General features: G+C 42.7%; 1 pseudogene; it reads right to left on the bottom strand.

Annotated features, from left to right (window-relative positions):
* Positions 1-3,284: 3,284 nt before the first annotated feature.
* LOC106008341 (olfactory receptor 2G3-like) lies at positions 3,285-9,358 on the bottom strand (annotated as a pseudogene).
* Between the last annotated feature and the right edge of the window lie 3,396 nt (positions 9,359-12,754).

The following is a 12,754-nucleotide window of genomic DNA, read 5'->3' as shown; positions in this document are numbered from 1 at the left end:
CTTAACTCTTCTACTTTTTATTTGATTCTTGTTTAAGAATTTCTCATTTTGTTAACTCCACTATGTGTTTTTTTACATCACCTTTGAGGTCCTCTTTGATAATTTTGTATAATTCAGCAATTTTATGTTTGATTTCATCTCCATCAGTGCCTCTTGGATCTGCTCTGGGAGAGTTGGAAGTCTTTGAAGGCATTTTGTTGTTATTTTTTTTCATGTTCCATTTTTTGTGCTGAATGTTGAGGTAAGATACAATGAGAAGAGTTTATTGTTGGTAGAAGATCTCTTTGGGTTCTGTTTTCCAGTGACATGATCTTGGTTTTATTTGTGAAACAGCATCCATGGATCCAATCATACATCAATCATGAACATTAAAACTTGTCTTGATAATTTTTCTCTTCTATCATCAACACTCACAGACTGTACTATAATCCTATTAGCAGTTGGGCTGGACTGTGAAGGGATGGGGAAAGAAATGGGGATATGAAAAGGAAAGAGGTAAGTCAGTAAGAAGAGTGCAAGATAAGAGAAATGTCATTGGGTAAAATTAGAAGATCAGACCCTGTTGGAGTTATTTTTATAGCTGGAGTAAAGGTCTAGTGTTGAAGAAGCTTGAGAGAATATTTGTGGAGGCTGGAGGAGAGATGCAGAGGAAGTAAAGTGTAACTAGAGATTGAGGGAGGCTGTAATGTTGTTTGTAGTTAGTGTTGTTTGAATTTTCTCAGCATATTTCTGCTGAGGGTTCCTCACATGTCCACAAGTGGTCTAATTCAAGTTAAAACACTGGTCAATTCTCATTTCCCATTGTACATATATAGCACTTACTACATATATGTTGCAAAAAAGTTGAAAGAAAAGAGAAAAGAGAAGGATGTAGGGAAAATGAGGACAAAGAGGAAAGAATGTTAAGAAGAGAAAAGAAAGATTGAGAGAAAGCAGAAAAAAGGGTAAAAATTTTAAAATAAAAATAACACTGATAAGCAAGAATATGAGAAAAAAGAAAAGAAAAAAATTTCCAGAACAGACAAGAAGGGAAATGAACAAGAAATCCCCACACAGCTGATATACCATGGAGTCAGAGTGTCCAGCCAGCTCCCTGCCTGCTGTTATTGTAGTTCCACTGCAGTTTCTTCTGCATACATCTTAACCACCTGCCTGGGTGTAGTGAGGGCTGTCAGTGTCTGTGAACCTGCCTCTTGGATGCAAGCCATGGTTTAGGTGTGGCCAACTGCAGACCTTTGCCTCTGCCTCAAAATCCAACCTCCTAAATTAATTTAAGAGGAAGAGGATGTAGTGCAGTTTCCCCCAAACCCAGTTTTCTGTTGACCTCAACCAGTGACCACCCCTTGCTTGCCCCTCACTGCAAGGCAACTCCTGTGGTCATCTCCAAACTCTCCCTCAGGAGACCTCTACCCTGTGTAGTACCAGATGCCCTCAGCTCAGGCAATGCTTTCTCTCCCTTCACCCTCAGGCCTTTACTACCCTTTGTCCTGGTCCCAAGAAGGCTGCTTTCCAAACTATGGACCTCAACACAGTCCCCAGGTTCAGCAGAGGGCCTCCTTTCCCATGTAGAGCAGTGGGTGGTGGGAAGGATTTCATGCTGTCTCAGATCTTTCTGGTGTTTAGGAAGCAACAGGAAATTCCCCCCTCTGTCCAGCTCCAGCAAATCCCTCCTCTCCCACATGTCTCCAGGAATTAGATCTCCCAGCCCTTCCCAGTGGCATCTGGGCTGATGACAGTTCCCTGTGTTCAGCCTCTCTGTGCCTAGGGTGTAGGGCTTCCCTTTGTGTCCTTGAGGGGTGAGTAGTGGGGAGGATGCTGCAGGGACACAGTATTCCTGGTGTTTGGGAGGATGTTGGGGCAGATTGGCTATTTTTGTGCTGCTGGCCCTCCCTTTCTCTGGTTGTATTCTGTGGTTTCCCTAGGCCCTAAGTACCATTCATCCCTATGCTGGGTTTCCCCTTCCTTCCAGGTGTGAGTGAGTGAATGTTGGGAGCCTGTCCCAGTAGTCTGTCCTCTGCATCTATGCCTCCTTCCCTCAGCCTGTTAGAATCATTCCCAAGATGGCCCCGTAGCTCAGTGTTAATCAACTAACCCTTTCTCTCATTTATCACTCAAATATGGTGGACTTTGCACTGGATTTCTTCTCCAATTCTAGACTGCCATGTGGAAGGAGTTACTTTCAGATAAAATTCCATGCTCTTTTTGCAGTTTACAATAACTGTGGGCTTTTTGTGATTTAGCACTACCAGCCCAGTCTATTGCTTCTCCATGAAGCTGACAATCTCCCATGCTTCACCTGGATTAGTGGAGACAGGACCTTTCTTTGGAACCTGGGGTTACCATTTCAGACTCTTTCATTACTTTCTCTGCACTGTGCTCAGCCTTTTCAGTTTTCCCAAATTCCTACTTTCTTTGTCAAGTCTTTCCTGATTTCTGAAGGTCTACTTTTAATTCTTCAGGAAAAAGGAAACAAACAACCATAGATCCCATGCAGTTCCTGTAACAGGTGTCTGGATTCCAGGTGCCTAGAAACCAACAGGCTGTATTTTGCTGCTGGAGTTTACTCTGCCATTTTAAATCTCTATGTGCATTTGCTTTTGCATCCTTTATTCTGGGCTATTTATTTTTTATTTTATTTTTTTTCGCTGATACCATGCTGCTTCTGTTACAGTAGCTTTGTGGTACAATTTGACTTTGGGTATTGAGATACCTCCAGACTTTCTCTTTTTACTTAGAATTGCTTTGGCTCTTCTGTCTTTCCAGTTTTCACATGAGTTTTAGGATTTTTTTCTTCTTCTGTGAAGAATGTCATTGGAATTTTGAAGGGGATTTCAGTAAATCTACAGGTTGCTTTTTGTGATACAGCCAATTTAATAATATTAATTCTGCCAATCCATGAACATGAGAAGTCTTTCCATCTTCTAGTGTCTTTTTCAATTTCCTTTTTCAAAGTTCTGAAATTTTCATTGTGGAAGGCTTTAACACCCTTGGTTGGATTGATCCTTGGATATTTTTTTTCAAGGTATTTTGAATAGAATTATTTTTCTGACTTCTTTTTTAGTTAGTTCTTTATTGATGTATAGAAAATCTTTGAATTTTTTTTAGTAGCACATGTTTTCAGTACATAATGCTCATGTTCATCAAAGGGAATTTGTACATATACATAACATATATTACTTCTTTATTGTCCACTTCCCCTCCTGTTTCCACCCTCAAAACATTCTTCCCTTCTCCAGTTTCAAAAGCTCTATTTAATTTTGAATCATGTGTCTGGGTTTTAAAGACTAGACACCACACTGTGATTGCAGGATCCTCTTCCATGCTTTTTTCACATCCTTGTTTCTCAGGGTGTAGATAAGTGGGTTGAGCACTGGGGTGATACCACAGTAGAAGAATGACAAGAACTTGGCCTGTGTGCTGTGGGCAGGGGACTAGAGGTACATGTACATCCCAGGGCCAAAGTACATAGTGACTGAAGAACCCTAGTTAGCAAGACAGACTCCATATTGCTGCTTGACCCACCTGCCTGCCCTTTAGATGAACTCAGAAGGAGGAAGCTTAAAAACCTCCTCCCCTTAGAAAGTCTCTTTAGAAATAACAATTAATCAACTATTGTTTTACAAATGTTCTAACAGCAGGGCATTCTGCTTCTGTACCTTTTGCTTGCTTTGCTAGTTCTATCCCATAGGGGGGCCTAGAAACTGTTGGGCTCAAAGGTGTATAAAACATGTTTGTATCCCCTAGTCAGGGCTTGAGTCTGATGCTCGGCTCGGGTCCCAGCCAGTATTGAACTCCTGTGCGGATTTAATATTGATCTCTGGTTGGTTCTTTCTTGCTGGTCTAACATTCTTGGAGGCCCCAGCGAGATAGCCAGCTCGGAGCTTATTATCCTTGAGCCATTGTTTTTTTTTAGGAGAGACCAGGATCAGACATTGGTGGTGTTTGGCCCCTCTGGGCACCAGTCTGTGGGAGGACAGGCCACCCTGACAGTATTCCGGGGCTCTGGGTAGGCTGGTCCCATTGGGCCATATCGCCAATCAACCGACCCTCAGGAGTTTATTGGGAAAGCCTCTAGAGGTAAGAATTGAATGATTCTTAGTGCACTGTGTGTAGGTAGGAGGAAGCCAAATGTGGCACAGGTTCCCCTATCTAGACTTTCTGTGACAGCAGACTCACTGGATCAGAGTCCTCAGAAGGGTGACTCCTGGGGTGGGGTCCATATCCATTGGGTCCCAGAGATTTTGCTTGGCCAAAGTTTGTCTTTGTCTGTTTATTGTTGTCTGTCTGCTTGCTCTGTGTGCCCTTTGCATTTTCACAGGCTAAAATTATGGGTTCCTCACAGTCCACAGAAGGAACTCCACTTGATTGTGTTTTGAATAACTTCAAAAAAATTTATTCCACAGACAGGGAAGATAAATATGGCAAAAATTTTCTAAAGGCAAATTACAAACCCTGTGTCAATTAGAGTGGCCCAGTTTCAGAGTCGGTTGGCCCCTGGTGGGAACTTATTCTATGCACATTGCTCGAAAGGTTTGGAATGTGGTCACAGGATTCAGGGCCCCACAGGTCCTGATTGACCTTTGGCACTTGATTGGGACAGGACTACAGTCCATCAGCCCCATCTTCCTCCTCCCTTTTTCCTTTAAAACAGACAGAGTTTGGGGGAGGATTGATTTAAACAACAAAATCCCCCCTTCTCTGAAAAACCTCAGGCATTAATCTCTCTTCTTGAGTCTGTTTTTCATACCCATCAGCCAACTTGGGATGATTGCCAGCAGCTTTTACAGATCCTGTTCACCACTGAAGAGTGGGACCACATTTACCAACAGGCAGTCAAAGGGGCCCTGGGGCCAAACCCCAGCATCACTCATGGAACCCCGGGGTATTCTGTCAGGGCTGAGGCTGCAGTTCTGTCACAGCACCCTGAATGGGACCCCAATGATGATGATGGTAAGAGGAGGCTGGGGACCTACTGCCAGCACTTATTAGGGGCACTCCAGGTAGCTGCCAAAAAGCCCACTAATTTAAGTAAGGTAAGTGAGGTTTGCTAGTGAAAAATGAAGTCTCCGGCTGCATTTTTAGAGAGACTATTGGTAGCCTATAGAGTTTTCACTCCCATTGACCCAGAGGCTTGAAAAAATGCAGCAGCTTTAAATTTGGCCTTTGCTTCCCAGTTGGACCCAGAAATTGGAAAGAAATTACAGAAATTGGAGAGATTTGAGAGGAAAAAATAGGACTGAAGTCCTGAACATAGCCCAGAAAGTTTATGATAACCATGACACCATGACACTTGGCTAGGAAGTACTAACCAAGACACTGGGGAAAGTCACTATTGCTGCACTCCAGACACAAGAGACAGTCCCTCCAGACAGAAAAGGAGAAAGCCACCTTTTTGGCTTTAAAGAAAGCTTTAGTGTCAGCACCAGCCCTGGCCCTACCTGATGTCACCAAGCCCTTTCAGTTGTTTGTGGCTGAATGAGGGGCATAGCCAAAGGAGTGCTAGCCTAGGCATTAGCGCCTTGGAACAGATCTGTGGCCTACCTCTCTAAAAGTCTTGATCCTGTGGCAAGTGGATGGCCTACCTGTTTGAGGGCAGTTGCAGCCACCACCCTCCTGGTCAAGGAGGCAGAGAAGCTCAGCCTGGGACAGGACCACGTCATCACCACACCCCATGTGGTGGAGACACTGAGAGGAGCCCCAGAATGATGGCTCTCCAATGCCTGCCTGACTCAGTACCAGGCCCTCTTGCTGGATGCTCCACACATCAAACTTGCCTGAGAAATGACCCTCAATCAGGCCACCTTACTCCCAGACTCTGACTCATATGCATACCCCTCCATGACTGTCTGGACACTCTGACAACTTCCACCACCAACTGCCCAGACATGACTGATGTTCCCCTACAATGCCCAGATGAGACTTTCTACACCGATGGAAACAGCTTCATGAAAGATGGAGTCAGGTACATGGTGGCAGCTGTAGTGAATCCAGAAGGACAAGTATACTGGGCACAGGCATTAAGCTGGGGGACATCGGCACAGAGGGCTAAACTAATAGCCTTAACTCAAGCCCTAAGGTTAGGTCGAGACAAGGCTGTAAACATCTACACTAACAGCTGATGTGCATTCACCACTTCCCATGTGCATGGCGACATCTACAGGCAGAGAAGGCTATTGACATCAGAAGGAAAAACTATCCAAAAAAATTGGCCTTATTGGAGACAATTTGGAAACTCAGGGCATTGGCTATTATTCATTACAAAAGCCACAAAAATGGAGACAGCTTCGAGGCCTTCTGGAACTGAGAGGCTGATGATGTGGCCTGATGTGTGGCCAGAAAACCAGTGGGGCCAATAGACATTCTGCCCATCTGACCCTTTGGCTACCTGCCAGAAAGACCCATATATACCTCCTCCCAAAAAAGAGAAGAAACAAAAACAAGAGGGGTACAAAACTAGACTCAGGCTGTTGGAAAGGGACAAACAAATGAATTTGTTTCCCCTGAGCCCTGGGGTGACAACTTGTTCATCAGTTACATCACTTAACTCACCTGGAAAAATCAAAGTTAAAAAGACTAGTGAGCTCTAAGTTTTCAATACCAGGACTGACCTCTATGGTCCAGGACATCAGTTCCAGGTGTCAGGTGTGCACACAGGTAAACTCCAGGACAAGACCAAGGTATCAAGGTAATTGACTATGGGGAAAAGAGCCAGGAGAACATTGGGAACTTGATTTCACCAAAATAAAATCCAACAATAGGTTCAAATATGTACTGGTATTGGTTGACACCTACTCAGGTTGGGTAAAAGCTTTCCCCATTTGTGGAAAATCAACCAACATAGTAACTAAGGTTTTGCTCCGGGAGATAATTCCCTGATTTGGCATCCCTCATTTGCTGGGATCTGACAATGGGCCTGCATTCACAGCAGGGATTTCCAAATTGTTGGTGAAGGCACTACATATTGATTGGAAGTTACACTGTGTCTATCACCCACAAAGTTCAGGACAAGTAAAAAGGATAAACAAAACCCTGAAAAAAACCCTGACTAAATATGTTCTAAAACCTGGGGGTAGATGGCCCGATCTGCTTCCTCTAGCCTTGTTAAAAATTAGACATACCCCGTATGTTGACAAATTTACCCCTTTTGAAATCTTGTATGGGAGGTCGCCACCACTCCTCCCTAAGTTAAACTTTGAACAGATAACAAAAAATTCTTGTGTTTGTTTACTTCAGTCTCTTCAAGCCTACAGATTCTTCAGAGTGAGATCCAGGGTACAACACAACAGGCTTGAAAAAAACCCTTTATGGCATTCCAGCCCCATGGTTTCAAGTCAGGAGACCTGGTCCTGATATGCTTGGTTTGCTTGCACCAAGGGCTTGAGTAAATACATTCCCAAATCTGTCTTGGCTACCAAATCTGCCACTTTATTTTGTGTCACCATGTATGTTGTTACACAAATCTTGTATTATAATGAAAAAGGGGGCTGTGAACATCTAGGATTAACCACTGAACACTATAGGACTAAATGGGCTGCCCCCATTTTAGTGCCCATTCTGGTGGGATTAGGAATAGGCAGGTCAGCAGCTATTGAAACTTACTCCCTGATCCTTCAGGACACAAATTTTAAGGCCCTAAGCCACCAAATAGCCAGAGATATGGGTGACCTGGAAGACTCAATCTCCAGATTAGAGAACCAGATTGATTCCCTAGTTGAGAAGGTCTTGCAAAATCAAAAGGGACTTGACCTCCTGTTCATTAAACAAGGAGGGTTATGTGTAGCCCTAAGAGAAACCTGTTGCTTCTATGCTAATCAGTTTCATGTCATTAGAGATATCCTAGCTATGGTGAAAAAAAATTGAAAGACTATGCTCAACAAAAGCATCAAAATTGGTTTCAAAATCTATTTGACTGGTCCCTATGGTTAACTACCCTAGCTTCTGCTGTAGCAAGCCCCCTAGTTATTTTCTGCTTTTGATCATGGGACCTTACATTATAAATGCTCTGACTAAATATGTTAGACAGAGGGTTGATTCAGTTAAACTGATAGTGTTGAGACAAAATTATGAGATTTTCAAAGAAGTTAAAAAAAACTCCATAGAGTAAATACAGGAATCAAAGATTTGATTGAGTTACAAGAACCAGTGGGGAATGAAGAACCCTAGTTAGAAAGACAGACTCCATATTGCTGCTTGACCCACCTGTCTGCCCTTTAGATGAACTCAGAAGGAGGAAGCTAAAATCCTCCTCCCCTTAGAAAGTCTCTTTAGAAATAACAATTAATCAACAATGGTTTTACAAATGTTCTAACAGCAGGACATTCCACTTCTGTAACTTTTGTTTGCTTTGCTAGTTCTATCCCATAGGGGGGCCTAGAAACTGTTGGGCTCAAAGGTGTATAAAACATGTTTGTCTCCCCCTAGTCAGGGCTCCAGTCTGATGCTTGGCTTGGGTCCTGGCCAGTAATAAACTGCTGTGTGGATTTTTGTGGGGGTCTTTTGGTACCAGGGATTGAATTCAGGTCTTTGTGCTTGTGAGGCAGGCAGCTAAATCCCCAGCACTTGTGTGGATTTAATATTGGTCTCTTGTTGGTTCTTTCTCGCTGGGTCTAACAGTGACCACCAGCAAGTGGGAACTGCAGGTGCTGAGTGCCTTGTGCCTTTCTTCAGCTGAAGGTAACTTCAGTAAAACCCTGGCAATGAGGGTGTAAGAGATGAGTACTAGTATGGGAGACAGTAGTGCAAAAAGCAAGATTCCCAAAGCCAGGGCCAGGTCATTAGCAGAGGTTTCCCCACAGGCAAGCTTGATGAGCACAGGTATTTCAAGGAAGAAGTGGTCCAAGGTGTGGTGCCCACAGAGTGGAAGCTGGACAGTGAGTGTGGTTTGGAGCAGAGCATTGGCCAGGCCACTGGACCAGCATGCAGCTGCCATTTGCATGCACACCCAGGGATGCATGATGAGAGTGTACTGGAGGGGCCAGCAGATGGCCACATAGTGATCAATGGCCATAATAGCCAGCAGGGAACATTCAGTGGTGCACACCAAGGTATAAACATAGAGCTGTGTGATGCAGCCCTAGGCAGTAATTGTCTTGTCAGGTACCCACAGATTGGCTATCAGCTGGGGGTTAATAGTGCAGGTGATACAGAGGTCCAGTAGAGAGAGGTTGTCCAGGAAGAAGTACATGGGTGTCCGGAGTCTGGGGTCCACCAGGGAGAGGATGATGATGGAGCTGTTCCCCACCAGGGTGAGGAGGTAGGAGACCAGGACCACTGCAGAGAGGGGCCTCTCCAGCCATGGAAACTCTGAGAAGCCCAACAGGATAAACGTATTGTGAAAAGTCACATTTTCACTTTCCATGGCACCTGCCTTATATATGCCTAGAAGGAAAGAAATAACATTTGAAGATTTGCAACATTTTTCAATTTTAATAATTTCACAGCAGCACCCTCAACTTTTCTCTTTATTTGGATTATAAAAATTCCCATGATAGTTCAGAAAATTTCTTGAATGTGGAGATAATGCTATCCTAAACTGTGACTTGGAATTCAGGATAAAGGTTGACAAAGACATGGTGAGAAATCCTTTTTTTGTTTGACACTGGAGGGTGTACTTTGGTCTTTCCATTTGTGGGGCAGGCTGTGGTCATGTGAAATTCTATGTAGAGTTGAATCCATTTAGCTAGTTATCTTTTTATATGAGGATAACTCTCTATCACTTTCTGTCTCCCCAACGCTTCCTTTTTAAAAATTTCCCACATCCATTAATTGATTGTGAAGTTCTATAGTCATATAGAGAAGGCTGTGTGGTCCCATGCATTTAGAGCAATGCTTTGAGGAATGTTGTGTAAGACAGCTCATGTTTTTTCTCAGTCCTGAAGGGAGAGGGATGTTGGGTCTCGGTAGGACATGGTGGGGGTTGAGAGAGGCAAAGTGCCTCACTGTGGTTGTCAACTTCTTTGGGGGAGGAGGCCATCAAATGGGGTCCTTCTGGGAAGTAACTATCTTCACACCATTTTTGCATTGGAAAATTCATGTAGCATCATTCTCTGTTTAAAAAACAAGTTTTTGGTACCAGGGCTCAAAATATGGACCTCAGCTTGTAAGGCAGGCAAAAGCACCACTGAGCTAAATCCCCAGCCCTATTTAAAGAACTTTCAAGCACACTGCTGAATCTTGTTGGGTTCCTTCACATTATTTTTTTTTACCTACCACCACTTTCTATTTACATGACTGAGATCAAGAAACAGTGCCTCCATGCTCCCTCTCCAACTCTGGTATTCATCATCCCCCTTAATTCTCTAGAGTTTTGGCTTCTGTAAGTAGCTCAGAGAAATAAAACACTGCATTATTTGCAATATTGTGTTGGCTAATTTAACACATAGCAGTTCACAAACTTTTTGGTACGAGGGACTGGTTTTATGGAAATGATTTTTCTATAGACTATGGTAGTTGGGAGTGGGTTTGGGATGATTTGGGTGCATTATATTTATTACATAATTCATTTCTGTTATTATTGCATTATAGAGGAATAATTATAGACTGTACCATAACACAAAATATGTGGGAGACATGAACTTGTTTTCCCCCAACTGGACAGTCACATCTAGGGATAATGGGAGACACTGACACATGGAATGTGTTTCTCACATCCTGTCTAATCCATAATCTCAATTTGCTTGTGGTCATTGAAGAAATCCCTCCTCCACAAACAGAGAATGTTGGAAATGGAAGCAGGCTTTTCCATGTTTTGTGGTAATGTCAGGCTATACAACTTTGACTTTAATTCAGAACGCATGGTCATTTGAGGTTTTCCTCAAACACAACGTTAAAAGCCACCATCATTTGTGATCTCAAGCAGTTGATCTTCTAGCAGGAATAAAGTTGTATCACCTGGTGTATTCATGAATAGGTAATGGAACCATTCCTTCCGACCCAGATTGGGAGTCTCCTGTGCTTGGGAAACAATTCTTGAACTCTTTTGAAACCTAGATAGATGATCATGAACAAGATGGCAGAAAGAAGGCTCTGGGTCAGTTTCTTTTTCAAAATTTCTGTTAACTTTTGAAACACATAGAAAAAAATCCAATGTTTACTCATCACTTCCTTGGTTCAAGTTTGGATTTGAATGCAATCACTTTATCTGCTGACTTAAGCACAGTTATCATTCTCTCCTGAAGTGACAGATTGAGTTTATTGAATAGGTTGAATATATCACATGAAAAAGTAAATTTTTGTACCTAATTGATGTCACCAAAATGCACAAATCACGGTGATTGTTTTACTCAAATCTCTAGAGCAGCTTTTGTAGCTCAAAATCCCTGGCCAGTGATCAACCTTTAGAAATCAACTCCTTTCTGTGTATAAGACAAGGCATGTGTGCCCTGTGTCTGTGTCCCCAGGGAGCTGTGACCACAGATATGAGGGAAAAGTATGTACTTTAATGGGGTTGTTAATTTTTTCCCTCTTGTAAAACATTTTTACTTCAGGTGACACTGGTGGGCTAGCCAGCCTTTCTCTGCAGATCACCAGGGAATAGACTCACATGCAGAAGTGACTTCCTTGACAGAAGTACTGAACCTAGAAAACCATGCTGTCATGGTATCCCCTCTGTTCATCCATATCCCAGTGAAATGACTAATTCAGTTTTCCTGCTATATACTCATTCAAGATTTGAATATTTTTGCAGCTGCAATATTGGCTGGCAACAATGGTGCACATAACATATATTTATATACACCATCCGAAAAATATACTGTACAAAACAATCATTGTTGCTGTGTTGTCACCATCGGCAGACTAGTCAACCTAGATTGAGCCCAATTGATTCATTAATCCTCTCTAAATACAATGCCTCAATATCCTCTGCAACTTATCAATTTGTCCATAAATGATGCTAGCCAAATGAGGAACACATGTCATCTTTTTAACTGCAGCCTGACCTTAAACTTCCTTACAAATGCCTTTAGCAGCAGGCAGAATCAACTCTTTACTAATACCAAAGGACTTCTTTCACAGCATTATCAATGTGGTCAGCAACTGAGCATGATGCTCTAAGTGCAGACACATTTGATGAAGTGGTGCCTTCTGCAATTGCTTTTCTTCTTCATGTTCATATTTTTTCTTTTGAAGAATTTCAAACCCTTGGTTTTGAATTTAGTGTGTTTAGATTCCATGTGGCAAAGGATTTGAAGTTTTCATAGCTTAGTTGGATAGCCAATCACCACACTTTATACAAAGTGAGCTTAGAGGATGTCAATCACTTCTTTCAATGATGCCATTAGGTAAATAAGATTCTTGGTATTTACTTTTAAATGCAGCTGTCTGCCTGTTAGCTGTCTTAGACTCTTATGCTGTCTCATCATTGAATCTTGGCCCCTTTCAAAGAAGCTGTCTCATGATTTTGTTTTGTATTCACTGTAGCTAGGGATAACATGAGCTTATCAAATCTGTGGCTGGGACAAGTACATAACATATGAAAGACACACAGTTGAATGTGGTGAATAAAAGGTGAGCCATGCATAGATACTGTAAGTGTTGGATTTAACGTAAGGTCTCCCAGCAAGGGCAGCTGTACAACTGAAGGACATGAACTCACCGCCTCTATAAAGTCTGACACTGCATGCAGCTTAATTGCCACTTACTGGTAGGGTTTTAATCTGAATCTGCAAGCAATTGATTTATCATGGTCTCTGCAGTCAAACCTCTCTGCTAGCATTCATCTGCATTTGCAGCTGCTTCCCAGTTCTAGCAACAG

The sequence above is a fragment of the Heterocephalus glaber genome, unplaced genomic scaffold, assembly GCF_053883595.1.
Source record: "Heterocephalus glaber isolate CG9 unplaced genomic scaffold, H.glaber_assembly_v1.0 deba00001461, whole genome shotgun sequence".
Lineage (NCBI taxonomy): Eukaryota > Metazoa > Chordata > Mammalia > Rodentia > Bathyergidae > Heterocephalus > Heterocephalus glaber.
The sequence above is the reverse complement of the archived record's forward strand: the minus strand, read 5'-3'. Positions and strand labels throughout refer to the sequence as shown.